At 36.9% G+C, this 19,587-nt stretch overlaps 40 pseudogenes; all 40 read right to left on the bottom strand.

Moving 5' to 3' along the window:
• Positions 1-207: 207 nt before the first annotated feature.
• LOC124329599 lies at positions 208-326 on the bottom strand (annotated as a pseudogene).
• A 416-nt stretch (positions 327-742) lies between these two features.
• LOC124334944 lies at positions 743-861 on the bottom strand (annotated as a pseudogene).
• Positions 862-1,276: 415 nt separating this feature from the next.
• LOC124334932 lies at positions 1,277-1,395 on the bottom strand (annotated as a pseudogene).
• Positions 1,396-1,810: 415 nt separating this feature from the next.
• On the bottom strand, positions 1,811-1,929 carry LOC124334921 (annotated as a pseudogene).
• Positions 1,930-2,345: 416 nt separating this feature from the next.
• LOC124334909 lies at positions 2,346-2,464 on the bottom strand (annotated as a pseudogene).
• Positions 2,465-2,880: 416 nt separating this feature from the next.
• LOC124334898 lies at positions 2,881-2,999 on the bottom strand (annotated as a pseudogene).
• Positions 3,000-3,415: 416 nt separating this feature from the next.
• Positions 3,416-3,534, bottom strand: LOC124334887 (annotated as a pseudogene).
• A 415-nt stretch (positions 3,535-3,949) lies between these two features.
• On the bottom strand, positions 3,950-4,068 carry LOC124334875 (annotated as a pseudogene).
• Positions 4,069-4,484: 416 nt separating this feature from the next.
• Positions 4,485-4,603, bottom strand: LOC124334863 (annotated as a pseudogene).
• Positions 4,604-5,019: 416 nt separating this feature from the next.
• Positions 5,020-5,138, bottom strand: LOC124334851 (annotated as a pseudogene).
• A 417-nt stretch (positions 5,139-5,555) lies between these two features.
• On the bottom strand, positions 5,556-5,674 carry LOC124334839 (annotated as a pseudogene).
• A 284-nt stretch (positions 5,675-5,958) lies between these two features.
• LOC124333573 lies at positions 5,959-6,077 on the bottom strand (annotated as a pseudogene).
• Positions 6,078-6,494: 417 nt separating this feature from the next.
• On the bottom strand, positions 6,495-6,613 carry LOC124333572 (annotated as a pseudogene).
• Positions 6,614-6,896: 283 nt separating this feature from the next.
• Positions 6,897-7,015, bottom strand: LOC124334828 (annotated as a pseudogene).
• A 416-nt stretch (positions 7,016-7,431) lies between these two features.
• LOC124334817 lies at positions 7,432-7,550 on the bottom strand (annotated as a pseudogene).
• Positions 7,551-7,967: 417 nt separating this feature from the next.
• On the bottom strand, positions 7,968-8,086 carry LOC124334805 (annotated as a pseudogene).
• Positions 8,087-8,370: 284 nt separating this feature from the next.
• Positions 8,371-8,489, bottom strand: LOC124334794 (annotated as a pseudogene).
• Positions 8,490-8,906: 417 nt separating this feature from the next.
• On the bottom strand, positions 8,907-9,025 carry LOC124334782 (annotated as a pseudogene).
• Positions 9,026-9,441: 416 nt separating this feature from the next.
• Positions 9,442-9,560, bottom strand: LOC124334770 (annotated as a pseudogene).
• A 417-nt stretch (positions 9,561-9,977) lies between these two features.
• LOC124334758 lies at positions 9,978-10,096 on the bottom strand (annotated as a pseudogene).
• A 416-nt stretch (positions 10,097-10,512) lies between these two features.
• LOC124334746 lies at positions 10,513-10,631 on the bottom strand (annotated as a pseudogene).
• Positions 10,632-10,915: 284 nt separating this feature from the next.
• LOC124334735 lies at positions 10,916-11,034 on the bottom strand (annotated as a pseudogene).
• Positions 11,035-11,451: 417 nt separating this feature from the next.
• LOC124334722 lies at positions 11,452-11,570 on the bottom strand (annotated as a pseudogene).
• A 416-nt stretch (positions 11,571-11,986) lies between these two features.
• On the bottom strand, positions 11,987-12,105 carry LOC124334710 (annotated as a pseudogene).
• A 284-nt stretch (positions 12,106-12,389) lies between these two features.
• On the bottom strand, positions 12,390-12,508 carry LOC124334698 (annotated as a pseudogene).
• Positions 12,509-12,924: 416 nt separating this feature from the next.
• Positions 12,925-13,043, bottom strand: LOC124334687 (annotated as a pseudogene).
• Positions 13,044-13,328: 285 nt separating this feature from the next.
• Positions 13,329-13,447, bottom strand: LOC124334676 (annotated as a pseudogene).
• Positions 13,448-13,731: 284 nt separating this feature from the next.
• Positions 13,732-13,850, bottom strand: LOC124334665 (annotated as a pseudogene).
• A 416-nt stretch (positions 13,851-14,266) lies between these two features.
• Positions 14,267-14,385, bottom strand: LOC124334654 (annotated as a pseudogene).
• A 285-nt stretch (positions 14,386-14,670) lies between these two features.
• On the bottom strand, positions 14,671-14,789 carry LOC124334642 (annotated as a pseudogene).
• Positions 14,790-15,206: 417 nt separating this feature from the next.
• LOC124334630 lies at positions 15,207-15,325 on the bottom strand (annotated as a pseudogene).
• Positions 15,326-15,609: 284 nt separating this feature from the next.
• On the bottom strand, positions 15,610-15,728 carry LOC124334705 (annotated as a pseudogene).
• A 416-nt stretch (positions 15,729-16,144) lies between these two features.
• Positions 16,145-16,263, bottom strand: LOC124334618 (annotated as a pseudogene).
• A 284-nt stretch (positions 16,264-16,547) lies between these two features.
• Positions 16,548-16,666, bottom strand: LOC124334606 (annotated as a pseudogene).
• A 284-nt stretch (positions 16,667-16,950) lies between these two features.
• On the bottom strand, positions 16,951-17,069 carry LOC124334594 (annotated as a pseudogene).
• A 284-nt stretch (positions 17,070-17,353) lies between these two features.
• LOC124334582 lies at positions 17,354-17,472 on the bottom strand (annotated as a pseudogene).
• Positions 17,473-17,755: 283 nt separating this feature from the next.
• LOC124334571 lies at positions 17,756-17,874 on the bottom strand (annotated as a pseudogene).
• A 284-nt stretch (positions 17,875-18,158) lies between these two features.
• Positions 18,159-18,277, bottom strand: LOC124334559 (annotated as a pseudogene).
• Positions 18,278-18,560: 283 nt separating this feature from the next.
• LOC124334340 lies at positions 18,561-18,679 on the bottom strand (annotated as a pseudogene).
• A 414-nt stretch (positions 18,680-19,093) lies between these two features.
• Positions 19,094-19,212, bottom strand: LOC124334548 (annotated as a pseudogene).
• Between the last annotated feature and the right edge of the window lie 375 nt (positions 19,213-19,587).

Below are 19,587 nucleotides of genomic sequence, written 5' to 3'. Positions count from 1 at the left end.
CTACGAATTTGGACTGGTAACCATCGCGATTAAAAAACGCGATAAACTTTGAAAAACTCTCAATGGAATTGATCCAGAATCATTCTTATAGATGAATTGAACCTATCTCTAAGGCATTGAAATGTTTTATCTACGAATTTGGACTGGTAACCATCGTGATTGAAAAAAAAATTTCAAGAAATTTGTTATTGAAAACAAAATATTCATCGCCAACGACATCCCGTATTCCCAAGCGGTCACCCTTCCAAGTACTAACGGGACTGGACGTAACTTAACTTCTGGGAGCTGACGAGACCAGGTGCGTTCTACGTGATATGGCCGTTGACATTCAAAAATGAAAAATTACCCTCCCAGTCCCAATGGATGAATAAGAAAATCACTTCAAAGTGATAGAAATGTTTGTTCATTGAATTTGGACTCGTAACCATCGCGAATAAAAAAGCGCGATAAACTTTGAAAAACTCGCAATGAAATTTATCCAGAATCATTCAAATAGATGAATTGAACCTATCTCTATGCCATTGATATTTTTGATCTACGAATTTGGACTGGTAACCATCGCGATTAAAAAACGCGATAAACTTTGAAAAACTCTCAATGGAATTGATCCAGAATCATTCTTATAGATGAATTGAACCTATCTCTAAGGCATTGAAATGTTTTATCTACGAATTTGGACTGGTAACCATCGTGATTGAAAAAAAAATTTCAAGAAATTTGTTATTGAAAACAAAATATTCATCGCCAACGACATCCCGTATTCCCAAGCGGTCACCCTTCCAAGTACTAACGGGACTCGACGTAACTTAACTTCTGGGAGCTGACGAGACCAGGTGCGTTCTACGTGATATGGCCGTTGACATTCAAAAATGAAAAATTACCCTCCCAGTCCCAATGGATGAATAAGAAAATCACTTCAAAGTGATAGAAATGTTTGTTCATTGAATTTGGACTCGTAACCATCGCGAATAAAAAAGCGCGATAAACTTTGAAAAACTCGCAATGAAATTTATCCAGAATCATTCAAATAGATGAATTGAACCTATCTCTATGCCATTGATATTTTTGATCTACGAATTTGGACTGGTAACCATCGCGATTAAAAAACGCGATAAACTTTGAAAAACTCTCAATGGAATTGATCCAGAATCATTCTTATAGATGAATTGAACCTATCTCTAAGGCATTGAAATGTTTTATCTACGAATTTGGACTGGTAACCATCGTGACTGAAAAAAAAATTTCAAGAAATTTGTTATTGAAAACAAATATTCATCGCCAACGACATCCCGTATTCCCAAGCGGTCACCCTTCCAAGTACTAACGGGACTCGACGTAACTTAACTTCTGGGAGCTGACGAGACCAGGTGCGTTCTACGTGATATGGCCGTTGACATTCAAAAATGAAAAATTACCCTCCCAGTCCCAATGGATGAATAAGAAAATCACTTCAAAGTGATAGAAATGTTTGTTCATTGAATTTGGACTCGTAACCATCGCGAATAAAAAAGCGCGATAAACTTTGAAAAACTCGCAATGAAATTTATCCAGAATCATTCAAATAGATGAATTGAACCTATCTCTATGCCATTGATATTTTTGATCTACGAATTTGGACTGGTAACCATCGCGATTAAAAAACGCGATAAACTTTGAAAAACTCTCAATGGAATTGATCCAGAATCATTCTTATAGATGAATTGAACCTATCTCTAAGGCATTGAAATGTTTTATCTACGAATTTGGACTGGTAACCATCGTGACTGAAAAAAAAATTTCAAGAAATTTGTTATTGAAAACAAATATTCATCGCCAACGACATCCCGTATTCCCAAGCGGTCACCCTTCCAAGTACTAACGGGACTCGACGTAACTTAACTTCTGGGAGCTGACGAGACCAGGTGCGTTCTACGTGATATGGCCGTTGACATTCAAAAATGAAAAATTACCCTCCCAGTCCCAATGGATGAATAAGAAAATCACTTCAAAGTGATAGAAATGTTTGTTCATTGAATTTGGACTCGTAACCATCGCGAATAAAAAAGCGCGATAAACTTTGAAAAACTCGCAATGAAATTTATCCAGAATCATTCCTATAGATGAATTGAACCTATCTCTATGCCATTGATATTTTTGATCTACGAATTTGGACTGGTAACCATCGCGATTAAAAAACGCGATAAACTTTGAAAAACTCTCAATGGAATTGATCCAGAATCATTCTTATAGATGAATTGAACCTATCTCTAAGGCATTGAAATGTTTTATCTACGAATTTGGACTGGTAACCATCGTGACTGAAAAAAAAATTTCAAGAAATTTGTTATTGAAAACAAAATATTCATCGCCAACGACATCCCGTATTCCCAAGCGGTCACCCTTCCAAGTACTAACGGGACTCGACGTAACTTAACTTCTGGGAGCTGACGAGACCAGGTGCGTTCTACGTGATATGGCCGTTGACATTCAAAAATGAAAAATTACCCTCCCATTCCCAATGGATGAATAAGAAAATCACTTCAAAGTGATAGAAATGTTTGTTCATTGAATTTGGACTCGTAACCATCGCGAATAAAAAAGCGCGATAAACTTTGAAAAACTCGCAATGAAATTTATCCAGAATCATTCAAATAGATGAATTGAACCTATCTCTATGCCATTGATATTTTTGATCTACGAATTTGGACTGGTAACCATCGCGATTAAAAAACGCGATAAACTTTGAAAAACTCTCAATGGAATTGATCCAGAATCATTCTTATAGATGAATTGAACCTATCTCTAAGGCATTGAAATGTTTTATCTACGAATTTGGACTGGTAACCATCGTGATTGAAAAAAAAATTTCAAGAAATTTGTTATTGAAAACAAAATATTCATCGCCAACGACATCCCGTATTCCCAAGCGGTCACCCTTCCAAGTACTAACGGGACTCGACGTAACTTAACTTCTGGGAGCTGACGAGACCAGGTGCGTTCTACGTGATATGGCCGTTGACATTCAAAAATGAAAAATTACCCTCCCAGTCCCAATGGATGAATAAGAAAATCACTTCAAAGTGATAGAAATGTTTGTTCATTGAATTTGGACTCGTAACCATCGCGAATAAAAAAGCGCGATAAACTTTGAAAAACTCGCAATGAAATTTATCCAGAATCATTCAAATAGATGAATTGAACCTATCTCTATGCCATTGATATTTTTGATCTACGAATTTGGACTGGTAACCATCGCGATTAAAAAACGCGATAAACTTTGAAAAACTCTCAATGGAATTGATCCAGAATCATTCTTATAGATGAATTGAACCTATCTCTAAGGCATTGAAATGTTTTATCTACGAATTTGGACTGGTAACCATCGTGATTGAAAAAAAAATTTCAAGAAATTTGTTATTGAAAACAAAATATTCATCGCCAACGACATCCCGTATTCCCAAGCGGTCACCCTTCCAAGTACTAACGGGACTCGACGTAACTTAACTTCTGGGAGCTGACGAGACCAGGTGCGTTCTACGTGATATGGCCGTTGACATTCAAAAATGAAAAATTACCCTCCCAGTCCCAATGGATGAATAAGAAAATCACTTCAAAGTGATAGAAATGTTTGTTCATTGAATTTGGACTCGTAACCATCGCGAATAAAAAAGCGCGATAAACTTTGAAAAACTCGCAATGAAATTTATCCAGAATCATTCAAATAGATGAATTGAACCTATCTCTATGCCATTGATATTTTTGATCTACGAATTTGGACTGGTAACCATCGCGATTAAAAAACGCGATAAACTTTGAAAAACTCTCAATGGAATTGATCCAGAATCATTCTTATAGATGAATTGAACCTATCTCTAAGGCATTGAAATGTTTTATCTACGAATTTGGACTGGTAACCATCGTGACTGAAAAAAAAATTTCAAGAAATTTGTTATTGAAAACAAATATTCATCGCCAACGACATCCCGTATTCCCAAGCGGTCACCCTTCCAAGTACTAACGGGACTCGACGTAACTTAACTTCTGGGAGCTGACGAGACCAGGTGCGTTCTACGTGATATGGCCGTTGACATTCAAAAATGAAAAATTACCCTCCCAGTCCCAATGGATGAATAAGAAAATCACTTCAAAGTGATAGAAATGTTTGTTCATTGAATTTGGACTCGTAACCATCGCGAATAAAAAAGCGCGATAAACTTTGAAAAACTCGCAATGAAATTTATCCAGAATCATTCCTATAGATGAATTGAACCTATCTCTATGCCATTGATATTTTTGATCTACGAATTTGGACTGGTAACCATCGCGATTAAAAAACGCGATAAACTTTGAAAAACTCTCAATGGAATTGATCCAGAATCATTCTTATAGATGAATTGAACCTATCTCTAAGGCATTGAAATGTTTTATCTACGAATTTGGACTGGTAACCATCGTGACTGAAAAAAAAATTTCAAGAAATTTGTTATTGAAAACAAAATATTCATCGCCAACGACATCCCGTATTCCCAAGCGGTCACCCTTCCAAGTACTAACGGGACTCGACGTAACTTAACTTCTGGGAGCTGACGAGACCAGGTGCGTTCTACGTGATATGGCCGTTGACATTCAAAAATGAAAAATTACCCTCCCAGTCCCAATGGATGAATAAGAAAATCACTTCAAAGTGATAGAAATGTTTGTTCATTGAATTTGGACTCGTAACCATCGCGAATAAAAAAGCGCGATAAACTTTGAAAAACTCGCAATGAAATTTATCCAGAATCATTCCTATAGATGAATTGAACCTATCTCTATGCCATTGATATTTTTGATCTACGAATTTGGACTGGTAACCATCGCGATTAAAAAACGTGATAAACTTTGAAAAACTCTCAATGGAATTGATCCAGAATCATTCTCATAGATGAATTGAACCTATCTCTAAGGCATTGAAATGTTTTATCTACGAATTTGGACTGGTAACCATCGTGATTGAAAAAAAAAATTCAAGAAATTTGTTATTGAAAACAAAATATTCATCGCCAACGACATCCCGTATTCCCAAGCGGTCACCCTTCCAAGTACTAACGGGACTCGACGTAACTTAACTTCTGGGAGCTGACGAGACCAGGTGCGTTCTACGTGATATGGCCGTTGACATTCAAAAATGAAAAATTACCCTCCCAGTCCCAATGGATGAATAAGAAAATCACTTCAAAGTGATAGAAATGTTTGTTCATTGAATTTGGACTCGTAACCATCGCGAATAAAAAAGCGCGATAAACTTTGAAAAACTCGCAATGAAATTTATCCAGAATCATTCAAATAGATGAATTGAACCTATCTCTATGCCATTGATATTTTTGATCTACGAATTTGGACTGGTAATCATCGCGATTAAAAAACGCGATAAACTTTGAAAAACTCTCAATGGAATTGATACAGAATCATTCTTATAGATGAATTGAACCTATCTCTAAGGCATTGAAATGTTTTATCTACGAATTTGGACTGGTAACCATCGTGATTGAGAAAAAAAATTTCAAGAAATTTGTTATTGAAAACAAACTATTCATCGCCAACGACATCCCGTATTCCCAAGCGGTCACCCTTCCAAGTACTAACGGGACTCGACGTAACTTAACTTCTGGGAGCTGACGAGACCAGGTGCGTTCTACGTGATATGGCCGTTGACATTCAAAAATGAAAAATTACCCTCCCAGTCCCAATGGATGAATAGAAAATCACTTCAAAGTGATAGAAATGTTTGTTCATTGAATTTGGACTCGTAACCATCGCGAATAAAAAAGCGCGATAAACTTTGAAAAACTCGCAATGAAATTTATCCAGAATCATTCCTATAGATGAATTGAACCTATCTCTATGCCATTGATATTTTTGATCTACGAATTTGGACTGGTAACCATCGTGATTGAAAAAAAATTTCAAGAAATTTGTTATTGAAAACAAACTATTCATCGCCAACGACATCCCGTATTCCCAAGCGGTCACCCTTCCGAGTACTAACGGGACTCGACGTAACTTAACTTCTGGGAGCTGACGAGACCAGGTGCGTTCTACGTGATATGGCCGTTGACATTCAAAAATGAAAAATTACCCTCCCAGTCCCAATGGATGAATAAGAAAATCACTTCAAAGTGATAGAAATGTTTGTTCATTGAATTTGGACTCGTAACCATCGCGAATAAAAAAGCGCGATAAACTTTGAAAAACTCGCAATGAAATTTATCCAGAATCATTCAAATAGATGAATTGAACCTATCTCTATGCCATTGATATTTTTGATCTACGAATTTGGACTGGTAATCATCGCGATTAAAAAACGCGATAAACTTTGAAAAACTCTCAATGGAATTGATACAGAATCATTCTTATAGATGAATTGAACCTATCTCTAAGGCATTGAAATGTTTTATCTACGAATTTGGACTGGTAACCATCGTGATTGAGAAAAAAAATTTCAAGAAATTTGTTATTGAAAACAAACTATTCATCGCCAACGACATCCCGTATTCCCAAGCGGTCACCCTTCCGAGTACTAACGGGACTCGACGTAACTTAACTTCTGGGAGCTGACGAGACCAGGTGCGTTCTACGTGATATGGCCGTTGACATTCAAAAATGAAAAATTACCCTCCCAGTCCCAATGGATGAATAGAAAATCACTTCAAAGTGATAGAAATGTTTGTTCATTGAATTTGGACTCGTAACCATCGCGATTAAAAAACGCGATAAACTTTGAAAAACTCGCAATGAAATTTATCCAGAATCATTCCTATAGATGAATTGAACCTATCTCTATGCCATTGATATTTTTGATCTACGAATTTGGACTGGTAACCATCGTGATTGAAAAAAAATTTCAAGAAATTTGTTATTGAAAACAAACTATTCATCGCCAACGACATCCCGTATTCCCAAGCGGTCACCCTTCCAAGTACTAACGGGACTCGACGTAACTTAACTTCTGGGAGCTGACGAGACCAGGTGCGTTCTACGTGATATGGCCGTTGACATTCAAAAATGAAAAATTACCCTCCCAGTCCCAATGGATGAATAAGAAAATCACTTCAAAGTGATAGAAATGTTTGTTCATTGAATTTGGACTCGTAACCATCGCGAATAAAAAAGCGCGATAAACTTTGAAAAACTCGCAATGAAATTTATCCAGAATCATTCAAATAGATGAATTGAACCTATCTCTATGCCATTGATATTTTTGATCTACGAATTTGGACTGGTAACCATCGCGATTAAAAAACGCGATAAACTTTGAAAAACTCTCAATGGAATTGATCCAGAATCATTCTTATAGATGAATTGAACCTATCTCTAAGGCATTGAAATGTTTTATCTACGAATTTGGACTGGTAACCATCGTGATTGAAAAAAAAAATTCAAGAAATTTGTTATTGAAAACAAAATATTCATCGCCAACGACATCCCGTATTCCCAAGCGGTCACCCTTCCAAGTACTAACGGGACTCGACGTAACTTAACTTCTGGGAGCTGACGAGACCAGGTGCGTTCTACGTGATATGGCCGTTGACATTCAAAAATGAAAAATTACCCTCCCAGTCCCAATGGATGAATAAGAAAATCACTTCAAAGTGATAGAAATGTTTGTTCATTGAATTTGGACTCGTAACCATCGCGAATAAAAAAGCGCGATAAACTTTGAAAAACTCGCAATGAAATTTATCCAGAATCATTCAAATAGATGAATTGAACCTATCTCTATGCCATTGATATTTTTGATCTACGAATTTGGACTGGTAATCATCGCGATTAAAAAACGCGATAAACTTTGAAAAACTCTCAATGGAATTGATACAGAATCATTCTTATAGATGAATTGAACCTATCTCTAAGGCATTGAAATGTTTTATCTACGAATTTGGACTGGTAACCATCGTGATTGAGAAAAAAAATTTCGAGAAATTTGTTATTGAAAACAAACTATTCATCGCCAACGACATCCCGTATTCCCAAGCGGTCACCCTTCCAAGTACTAACGGGACTCGACGTAACTTAACTTCTGGGAGCTGACGAGACCAGGTGCGTTCTACGTGATATGGCCGTTGACATTCAAAAATGAAAAATTACCCTCCCAGTCCCAATGGATGAATAGAAAATCACTTCAAAGTGATAGAAATGTTTGTTCATTGAATTTGGACTCGTAACCATCGCGAATAAAAAAGCGCGATAAACTTTGAAAAACTCGCAATGAAATTTATCCAGAATCATTCCTATAGATGAATTGAACCTATCTCTATGCCATTGATATTTTTGATCTACGAATTTGGACTGGTAACCATCGTGATTGAAAAAAAATTTCAAGAAATTTGTTATTGAAAACAAACTATTCATCGCCAACGACATCCCGTATTCCCAAGCGGTCACCCTTCCAAGTACTAACGGGACTCGACGTAACTTAACTTCTGGGAGCTGACGAGACCAGGTGCGTTCTACGTGATATGGCCGTTGACATTCAAAAATGAAAAATTACCCTCCCAGTCCCAATGGATGAATAAGAAAATCACTTCAAAGTGATAGAAATGTTTGTTCATTGAATTTGGACTCGTAACCATCGCGAATAAAAAAGCGCGATAAACTTTGAAAAACTCGCAATGAAATTTATCCAGAATCATTCAAATAGATGAATTGAACCTATCTCTATGCCATTGATATTTTTGATCTACGAATTTGGACTGGTAATCATCGCGATTAAAAAACGCGATAAACTTTGAAAAACTCTCAATGGAATTGATACAGAATCATTCTTATAGATGAATTGAACCTATCTCTAAGGCATTGAAATGTTTTATCTACGAATTTGGACTGGTAACCATCGTGATTGAGAAAAAAAATTTCAAGAAATTTGTTATTGAAAACAAACTATTCATCGCCAACGACATCCCGTATTCCCAAGCGGTCACCCTTCCAAGTACTAACGGGACTCGACGTAACTTAACTTCTGGGAGCTGACGAGACCAGGTGCGTTCTACGTGATATGGCCGTTGACATTCAAAAATGAAAAATTACCCTCCCAGTCCCAATGGATGAATAAGAAAATCACTTCAAAGTGATAGAAATGTTTGTTCATTGAATTTGGACTCGTAACCATCGCGAATAAAAAAGCGCGATAAACTTTGAAAAACTCGCAATGAAATTTATCCAGAATCATTCAAATAGATGAATTGAACCTATCTCTATGCCATTGATATTTTTGATCTACGAATTTGGACTGGTAACCATCGCGATTAAAAAACGCGATAAACTTTGAAAAACTCTCAATGGAATTGATCCAGAATCATTCTTATAGATGAATTGAACCTATCTCTAAGGCATTGAAATGTTTTATCTACGAATTTGGACTGGTTACCATCGTGATTGAAAAAAAAAATTCAAGAAATTTGTTATTGAAAACAAAATATTCATCGCCAACGACATCCCGTATTCCCAAGCGGTCACCCTTCCAAGTACTAACGGGACTCGACGTAACTTAACTTCTGGGAGCTGACGAGACCAGGTGCGTTCTACGTGATATGGCCGTTGACATTCAAAAATGAAAAATTACCCTCCCAGTCCCAATGGATGAATAAGAAAATCACTTCAAAGTGATAGAAATGTTTGTTCATTGAATTTGGACTCGTAACCATCGCGAATAAAAAAGCGCGATAAACTTTGAAAAACTCGCAATGAAATTTATCCAGAATCATTCAAATAGATGAATTGAACCTATCTCTATGCCATTGATATTTTTGATCTACGAATTTGGACTGGTAATCATCGCGATTAAAAAACGCGATAAACTTTGAAAAACTCTCAATGGAATTGATACAGAATCATTCTTATAGATGAATTGAACCTATCTCTAAGGCATTGAAATGTTTTATCTACGAATTTGGACTGGTAACCATCGTGATTGAGAAAAAAAATTTCAAGAAATTTGTTATTGAAAACAAACTATTCATCGCCAACGACATCCCGTATTCCCAAGCGGTCACCCTTCCAAGTACTAACGGGACTCGACGTAACTTAACTTCTGGGAGCTGACGAGACCAGGTGCGTTCTACGTGATATGGCCGTTGACATTCAAAAATGAAAAATTACCCTCCCAGTCCCAATGGATGAATAAGAAAATCACTTCAAAGTGATAGAAATGTTTGTTCATTGAATTTGGACTCGTAACCATCGCGAATAAAAAAGCGCGATAAACTTTGAAAAACTCGCAATGAAATTTATCCAGAATCATTCAAATAGATGAATTGAACCTATCTCTATGCCATTGATATTTTTGATCTACGAATTTGGACTGGTAACCATCGCGATTAAAAAACGCGATAAACTTTGAAAAACTCTCAATGGAATTGATCCAGAATCATTCTTATAGATGAATTGAACCTATCTCTAAGGCATTGAAATGTTTTATCTACGAATTTGGACTGGTAACCATCGTGATTGAAAAAAAAATTTCAAGAAATTTGTTATTGAAAACAAAATATTCATCGCCAACGACATCCCGTATTCCCAAGCGGTCACCCTTCCAAGTACTAACGGGACTCGACGTAACTTAACTTCTGGGAGCTGACGAGACCAGGTGCGTTCTACGTGATATGGCCGTTGACATTCAAAAATGAAAAATTACCCTCCCAGTCCCAATGGATGAATAAGAAAATCACTTCAAAGTGATAGAAATGTTTGTTCATTGAATTTGGACTCGTAACCATCGCGAATAAAAAAGCGCGATAAACTTTGAAAAACTCGCAATGAAATTTATCCAGAATCATTCCTATAGATGAATTGAACCTATCTCTATGCCATTGATATTTTTTATCTACGAATTTGGACTGGTAACCATCGTGATTGAAAAAAATTTCAAGAAATTTGTTATTGAAAACAAACTATTCATCGCCAACGACATCCCGTATTCCCAAGCGGTCACCCTTCCAAGTACTAACGGGACTCGACGTAACTTAACTTCTGGGAGCTGACGAGACCAGGTGCGTTCTACGTGATATGGCCGTTGACATTCAAAAATGAAAAATTACCCTCCCAGTCCCAATGGATGAATAAGAAAATCACTTCAAAGTGATAGAAATGTTTGTTCATTGAATTTGGACTCGTAACCATCGCGAATAAAAAAGCGCGATAAACTTTGAAAAACTCGCAATGAAATTTATCCAGAATCATTCAAATAGATGAATTGAACCTATCTCTATGCCATTGATATTTTTGATCTACGAATTTGGACTGGTAATCATCGCGATTAAAAAACGCGATAAACTTTGAAAAACTCTCAATGGAATTGATACAGAATCATTCTTATAGATGAATTGAACCTATCTCTAAGGCATTGAAATGTTTTATCTACGAATTTGGACTGGTAACCATCGTGATTGAGAAAAAAAATTTCAAGAAATTTGTTATTGAAAACAAACTATTCATCGCCAACGACATCCCGTATTCCCAAGCGGTCACCCTTCCAAGTACTAACGGGACTCGACGTAACTTAACTTCTGGGAGCTGACGAGACCAGGTGCGTTCTACGTGATATGGCCGTTGACATTCAAAAATGAAAAATTACCCTCCCAGTCCCAATGGATGAATAAGAAAATCACTTCAAAGTGATAGAAATGTTTGTTCATTGAATTTGGACTCGTAACCATCGCGAATAAAAAAGCGCGATAAACTTTGAAAAACTCGCAATGAAATTTATCCAGAATCATTCAAATAGATGAATTGAACCTATCTCTATGCCATTGATATTTTTGATCTACGAATTTGGACTGGTAACCATCGCGATTAAAAAACGCGATAAACTTTGAAAAACTCTCAATGGAATTGATCCAGAATCATTCTTATAGATGAATTGAACCTATCTCTAAGGCATTGAAATGTTTTATCTACGAATTTGGACTGGTAACCATCGTGATTGAAAAAAAAATTTCAAGAAATTTGTTATTGAAAACAAAATATTCATCGCCAACGACATCCCGTATTCCCAAGCGGTCACCCTTCCAAGTACTAACGGGACTCGACGTAACTTAACTTCTGGGAGCTGACGAGACCAGGTGCGTTCTACGTGATATGGCCGTTGACATTCAAAAATGAAAAATTACCCTCCCAGTCCCAATGGATGAATAAGAAAATCACTTCAAAGTGATAGAAATGTTTGTTCATTGAATTTGGACTCGTAACCATCGCGAATAAAAAAGCGCGATAAACTTTGAAAAACTCGCAATGAAATTTATCCAGAATCATTCCTATAGATGAATTGAACCTATCTCTATGCCATTGATATTTTTGATCTACGAATTTGGACTGGTAACCATCGTGATTGAAAAAAATTTCAAGAAATTTGTTATTGAAAACAAACTATTCATCGCCAACGACATCCCGTATTCCCAAGCGGTCACCCTTCCAAGTACTAACGGGACTCGACGTAACTTAACTTCTGGGAGCTGACGAGACCAGGTGCGTTCTACGTGATATGGCCGTTGACATTCAAAAATGAAAAATTACCCTCCCAGTCCCAATGGATGAATAAGAAAATCACTTCAAAGTGATAGAAATGTTTGTTCATTGAATTTGGACTCGTAACCATCGCGAATAAAAAAGCGCGATAAACTTTGAAAAACTCGCAATGAAATTTATCCAGAATCATTCAAATAGATGAATTGAACCTATCTCTATGCCATTGATATTTTTGATCTACGAATTTGGACTGGTAACCATCGCGATTAAAAAACGCGATAAACTTTGAAAAACTCTCAATGGAATTGATCCAGAATCATTCTTATAGATGAATTGAACCTATCTCTAAGGCATTGAAATGTTTTATCTACGAATTTGGACTGGTAACCATCGTGATTGAAAAAAAAATTTCAAGAAATTTGTTATTGAAAACAAAATATTCATCGCCAACGACATCCCGTATTCCCAAGCGGTCACCCTTCCAAGTACTAACGGGACTCGACGTAACTTAACTTCTGGGAGCTGACGAGACCAGGTGCGTTCTACGTGATATGGCCGTTGACATTCAAAAATGAAAAATTACCCTCCCAGTCCCAATGGATGAATAAGAAAATCACTTCAAAGTGATAGAAATGTTTGTTCATTGAATTTGGACTCGTAACCATCGCGAATAAAAAAGCGCGATAAACTTTGAAAAACTCGCAATGAAATTTATCCAGAATCATTCCTATAGATGAATTGAACCTATCTCTATGCCATTGATATTTTTGATCTACGAATTTGGACTGGTAACCATCGTGATTGAAAAAAAATTTCAAGAAATTTGTTATTGAAAACAAACTATTCATCGCCAACGACATCCCGTATTCCCAAGCGGTCACCCTTCCAAGTACTAACGGGACTCGACGTAACTTAACTTCTGGGAGCTGACGAGACCAGGTGCGTTCTACGTGATATGGCCGTTGACATTCAAAAATGAAAAATTACCCTCCCAGTCCCAATGGATGAATAAGAAAATCACTTCAAAGTGATAGAAATGTTTGTTCATTGAATTTGGACTCGTAACCATCGCGAATAAAAAAGCGCGATAAACTTTGAAAAACTCGCAATGAAATTTATCCAGAATCATTCAAATAGATGAATTGAACCTATCTCTATGCCATTGATATTTTTGATCTACGAATTTGGACTGGTAACCATCGTGATTGAAAAAAATTTCAAGAAATTTGTTATTGAAAACAAACTATTCATCGCCAACGACATCCCGTATTCCCAAGCGGTCACCCTTCCAAGTACTAACGGGACTCGACGTAACTTAACTTCTGGGAGCTGACGAGACCAGGTGCGTTCTACGTGATATGGCCGTTGACATTCAAAAATGAAAAATTACCCTCCCAGTCCCAATGGATGAATAAGAAAATCACTTCAAAGTGATAGAAATGTTTGTTCATTGAATTTGGACTCGTAACCATCGCGAATAAAAAAGCGCGATAAACTTTGAAAAACTCGCAATGAAATTTATCCAGAATCATTCAAATAGATGAATTGAACCTATCTCTATGCCATTGATATTTTTGATCTACGAATTTGGACTGGTAACCATCGCGATTAAAAAACGCGATAAACTTTGAAAAACTCTCAATGGAATTGATCCAGAATCATTCTTATAGATGAATTGAACCTATCTCTAAGGCATTGAAATGTTTTATCTACGAATTTGGACTGGTAACCATCGTGATTGAAAAAAAAATTTCAAGAAATTTGTTATTGAAAACAAAATATTCATCGCCAACGACATCCCGTATTCCCAAGCGGTCACCCTTCCAAGTACTAACGGGACTCGACGTAACTTAACTTCTGGGAGCTGACGAGACCAGGTGCGTTCTACGTGATATGGCCGTTGACATTCAAAAATGAAAAATTACCCTCCCAGTCCCAATGGATGAATAAGAAAATCACTTCAAAGTGATAGAAATGTTTGTTCATTGAATTTGGACTCGTAACCATCGCGAATAAAAAAGCGCGATAAACTTTGAAAAACTCGCAATGAAATTTATCCAGAATCATTCCTATAGATGAATTGAACCTATCTCTATGCCATTGATATTTTTGATCTACGAATTTGGACTGGTAACCATCGTGATTGAAAAAAAATTTCAAGAAATTTGTTATTGAAAACAAACTATTCATCGCCAACGACATCCCGTATTCCCAAGCGGTCACCCTTCCAAGTACTAACGGGACTCGACGTAACTTAACTTCTGGGAGCTGACGAGACCAGGTGCGTTCTACGTGATATGGCCGTTGACATTCAAAAATGAAAAATTACCCTCCCAGTCCCAATGGATGAATAAGAAAATCACTTCAAAGTGATAGAAATGTTTGTTCATTGAATTTGGACTCGTAACCATCGCGAATAAAAAAGCGCGATAAACTTTGAAAAACTCGCAATGAAATTTATCCAGAATCATTCAAATAGATGAATTGAACCTATCTCTATGCCATTGATATTTTTGATCTACGAATTTGGACTGGTAACCATCGCGATTAAAAAACGCGATAAACTTTGAAAAACTCTCAATGGAATTGATCCAGAATCATTCTTATAGATGAATTGAACCTATCTCTAAGGCATTGAAATGTTTTATCTACGAATTTGGACTGGTAACCATCGTGATTGAGAAAAAAAATTTCAAGAAATTTGTTATTGAAAACAAACTATTCATCGCCAACGACATCCCGTATTCCCAAGCGGTCACCCTTCCAAGTACTAACGGGACTCGACGTAACTTAACTTCTGGGAGCTGACGAGACCAGGTGCGTTCTACGTGATATGGCCGTTGACATTCAAAAATGAAAAATTACCCTCCCATTCCCAATGGATGAATAGAAAATCACTTCAAAGTGATAGAAATGTTTGTTCATTGAATTTGGACTCGTAACCATCGCGAATAAAAAAGCGCGATAAACTTTGAAGAACTCGCAATGAAATTTATCCAGAATCATTCCTATAGATGAATTGAACCTATCTCTATGCCATTGATATTTTTGATCTACGAATTTGGACTGGTAACCATCGTGATTGAAAAAAAATTTCAAGAAATTTGTTATTGAAAACAAACTATTCATCGCCAACGACATCCCGTATTCCCAAGCGGTCACCCTTCCAAGTACTAACGGGACTCGACGTGACTTAACTTCTGGGAGCTGACGAGACCAGGTGCGTTCTACGTGATATGGCCGTTGACACTCAAAAATGAAAAATTACCCTCCCAGTCCCAATGGATGAATAGAAAATCAATTCAAAGTGATAGAAATGTTTGTTCATTGAATTTGGACTCGTAACCATCGCGAATAAAAAAGCGCGATAAACTTTGAAAAACTCGCAATGAAATTTATCCAGAATCATTCAAATAGATGAATTGAACCTATCTCTATGCCATTGATATTTTTGATCTACGAATTTGGACTGGTAATCATCGCGATTAAAAAACGCGATAAACTTTGAAAAACTCTCAATGGAATTGATACAGAATCATTCTTATAGATGAATTGAACCTATCTCTAAGGCATTGAAATGTTTTATCTACGAATTTGGACTGGTAACCATCGTGATTGAGAAAAAAAATTTCAAGAAATTTGTTATTGAAAACAAACTATTCATCGCCAACGACATCCCGTATTCCCAAGCGGTCACCCTTCCAAGTACTAACGGGACTCGACGTAACTTAACTTCTGGGAGCTGACGAGACCAGGTGCGTTCTACGTGATATGGCCGTTGACATTCAAAAATGAAAAATTACCCTCCCATTCCCAATGGATGAATAGAAAATCACTTCAAAGTGATAGAAATGTTTGTTCATTGAATTTGGACTCGTAACCATCGCGAATAAAAAAGCGCGATAAACTTTGAAAAACTCGCAATGAAATTTATCCAGAATCATTCCTATAGATGAATTGAACCTATCTCTATGCCATTGATATTTTTGATCTACGAATTTGGACTGGTAACCATCGTGATTGAAAAAAAATTTCAAGAAATTTGTTATTGAAAACAAACTATTCATCGCCAACGACATCCCGTATTCCCAAGCGGTCACCCTTCCAAGTACTAACGGGACTCGACGTAACTTAACTTCTGGGAGCTGACGAGACCAGGTGCGTTCTACGTGATATGGCCGTTGACATTCAAAAATGAAAAATTACCCTCCCAGTCCCAATGGATGAATAGAAAATCACTTCAAAGTGATAGAAATGTTTGTTCATTGAATTTGGACTCGTAACCATCGCGAATAAAAAAGCGCGACAAACTTTGAAAAACTCGCAATGAAATTTATCCAGAATCATTCCTATAGATGAATTGAACCTATCTCTATGCCATTGATATTTTTGATCTACGAATTTGGACTGGTAACCATCGTGATTGAAAAAAAATTTCAAGAAATTTGTTATTGAAAACAAACTATTCATCGCCAACGACATCCCGTATTCCCAAGCGGTCACCCTTCCAAGTACTAACGGGACTCGACGTAACTTAACTTCTGGGAGCTGACGAGACCAGGTGCGTTCTACGTGATATGGCCGTTGACAATCAAAAATGAAAAATTACCCTCCCAGTCCCAATGGATGAATAGAAAATCACTTCAAAGTGATAGAAATGTTTGTTCATTGAATTTGGACTCGTAACCATCGCGAATAAAAAAGCGCGATAAACTTTGAAAAACTCGCAATGAAATTTATCCAGAATCATTCCTATAGATGAATTGAACCTATCTCTATGCCATTGATATTTTTGATCTACGAATTTGGACTGGTAACCATCGTGATTGAAAAAAAATTTCAAGAAATTTGTTATTGAAAACAAAATATTCATCGCCAACGACATCCCGTATTCCCAAGCGGTCACCCTTCCAAGTACTAACGGGACTCGACGTAACTTAACTTCTGGGAGCTGACGAGACCAGGTGCGTTCTACGTGATATGGCCGTTGACATTCAAAAATGAAAATTTACCCTCCCAGTCCAAATGGATGAATAGAAAATCACTTCAAAGTGATAGAAATGTTTGTTCATTGAATTTGGACTCGTAACCATCGCGAATAAAAAAGCGCGATAAACTTTGAAAAACTCGCAATGAAATTTATCCAGAATCATTCCTATAGATGAATTGAACCTATCTCTATGCCATTGATATTTTTGATCTACGAATTTGGACTGGTAACCATCGTGATTGAAAAAAATTTCAAGAAATTTGTTATTTAAAACAAACTATTCATCGCCAACGACATCCCGTATTCCCAAGCGGTCACCCTTCCAAGTACTAACGGGACTCGACGTAACTTAACTTCTGGGAGCTGACGAGACCAGGTGCGTTCTACGTGATATGGCCGTTGACATTCAAAAATGAAAAATTACCCTCCCAGTCCCAATGGATGAATAGAAAATCCCTTCAAAGTGATAGAAATGTTTGTTCATTGAATTTGGACTCGTAACCATCGCGAATAAAAAAGCGCGACAAACTTTGAAAAACTCGCAATGAAATTTATCCAGAATCATTCCTATAGATGAATTGAACCTATCTCTATGCCATTGATATTTTTGATCTACGAATTTGGACTGGTAACCATCGTGATTGAAAAAAAATTTCAAGAAATTTGTTATTGAAAACAAACTATTCATCGCCAACGACATCCCGTATTCCCAAGCGGTCACCCTTCCAAGTACTAACGGGACTCGACGTAACTTAACTTCTGGGAGCTGACGAGACCAGGTGCGTTCTACGTGATATGGCCGTTGACATTCAAAAATGAAAAATTACCCTCCCAGTCCCAATGGATGAATAGAAAATCACTTCAAAGTGATAGAAATGTTTGTTCATTGAATTTGGACTCGTAACCATCGCGAATAAAAAAGCGCGACAAACTTTGAAAAACTCGCAATGAAATTTATCCAGAATCATTCCTATAGATGAATTGAACCTATCTCTATGCCATTGATATTTTTGATCTACGAATTTGGACTGGTAACCATCGTGATTGAAAAAAATTTCAAGAAATTTGTTATTTAAAACAAACTATTCATCGCCAACGACATCCCGTATTCCCAAGCGGTCACCCTTCCAAGTACTAACGGGACTCGACGTAAATTAACTTCTGGGAGCTGACGAGACCAGGTGCGTTCTACGTGATATGGCCGTTGACATTCAAAAATGAAAAATTACCCTCCCAGTCCCAATGGATGAATAGAAAATCACTTCAAAGTGATAGAAATGTTTGTTCATTGAATTTGGACTCGTAACCATCGCGAATAAAAAAGCGCGATAAACTTTGAAAAACTCGCAATGAAATTTATCCAGAATCATTCAAATAGATGAATTGAACCTATCTCTATGCCATTGATATTTTTGATCTACGAATTTGGACTGGTAACCATCGCGATTAAAAAACGCGATAAACTTTGAAAAACTCTCAATGGAATTGATCCAGAATCATTCTTATAGATGAATTTAACCTATCTCTAAGGCATTGAAATGTTTTATCTACGAATTTGGACTGGTAACCATCGTGATTGAAAAAAAATTTCAAGAAATTTGTTATTGAAAACAAAATATTCATCGCCAACGACATCCCGTATTCCCAAGCGGTCACCCTTCCAAGTACTAACGGGACTCGACGTAACTTAACTTCTGGGAGCTGACGAGACCAGGTGCGTTCTACGTGATATGGCCGTTGACATTCAAAAATGAAAAATTACCCTCCCAGTCCCAATGGATGAATAGAAAATCACTTCAAAGTGATAGAAATGTTTGTTCATTGAATTTGGACTCGTAACCATCGCGAATAAAAAAGCGCGATAAACTTTGAAAAACTCGCAATGAAATTTATCCAGAATCATTCAAATAGATGAATTGAACCTATCTCTATGCCATTGATATTTCAACACGGAACTGGTGAGCTAGCTCAAACGCTCGTCCTCAAAATGCGCTCTCAGGTTAGTAGGGGGAAACGAGTGCTGCCGCGGTGGCCAATTGGTCGTCCCAGATTTGTTGATTTCGGCGGCCATTTTGATTTTTCTTAAATAGGCCCGTATATTTTTGTTGTATTTTGCA

Source organism: Daphnia pulicaria, chromosome 3 (assembly GCF_021234035.1).
Source record: "Daphnia pulicaria isolate SC F1-1A chromosome 3, SC_F0-13Bv2, whole genome shotgun sequence".
Lineage (NCBI taxonomy): Eukaryota > Metazoa > Arthropoda > Branchiopoda > Diplostraca > Daphniidae > Daphnia > Daphnia pulicaria.
This window is presented reverse-complemented; position numbering and strand designations above follow the sequence as displayed.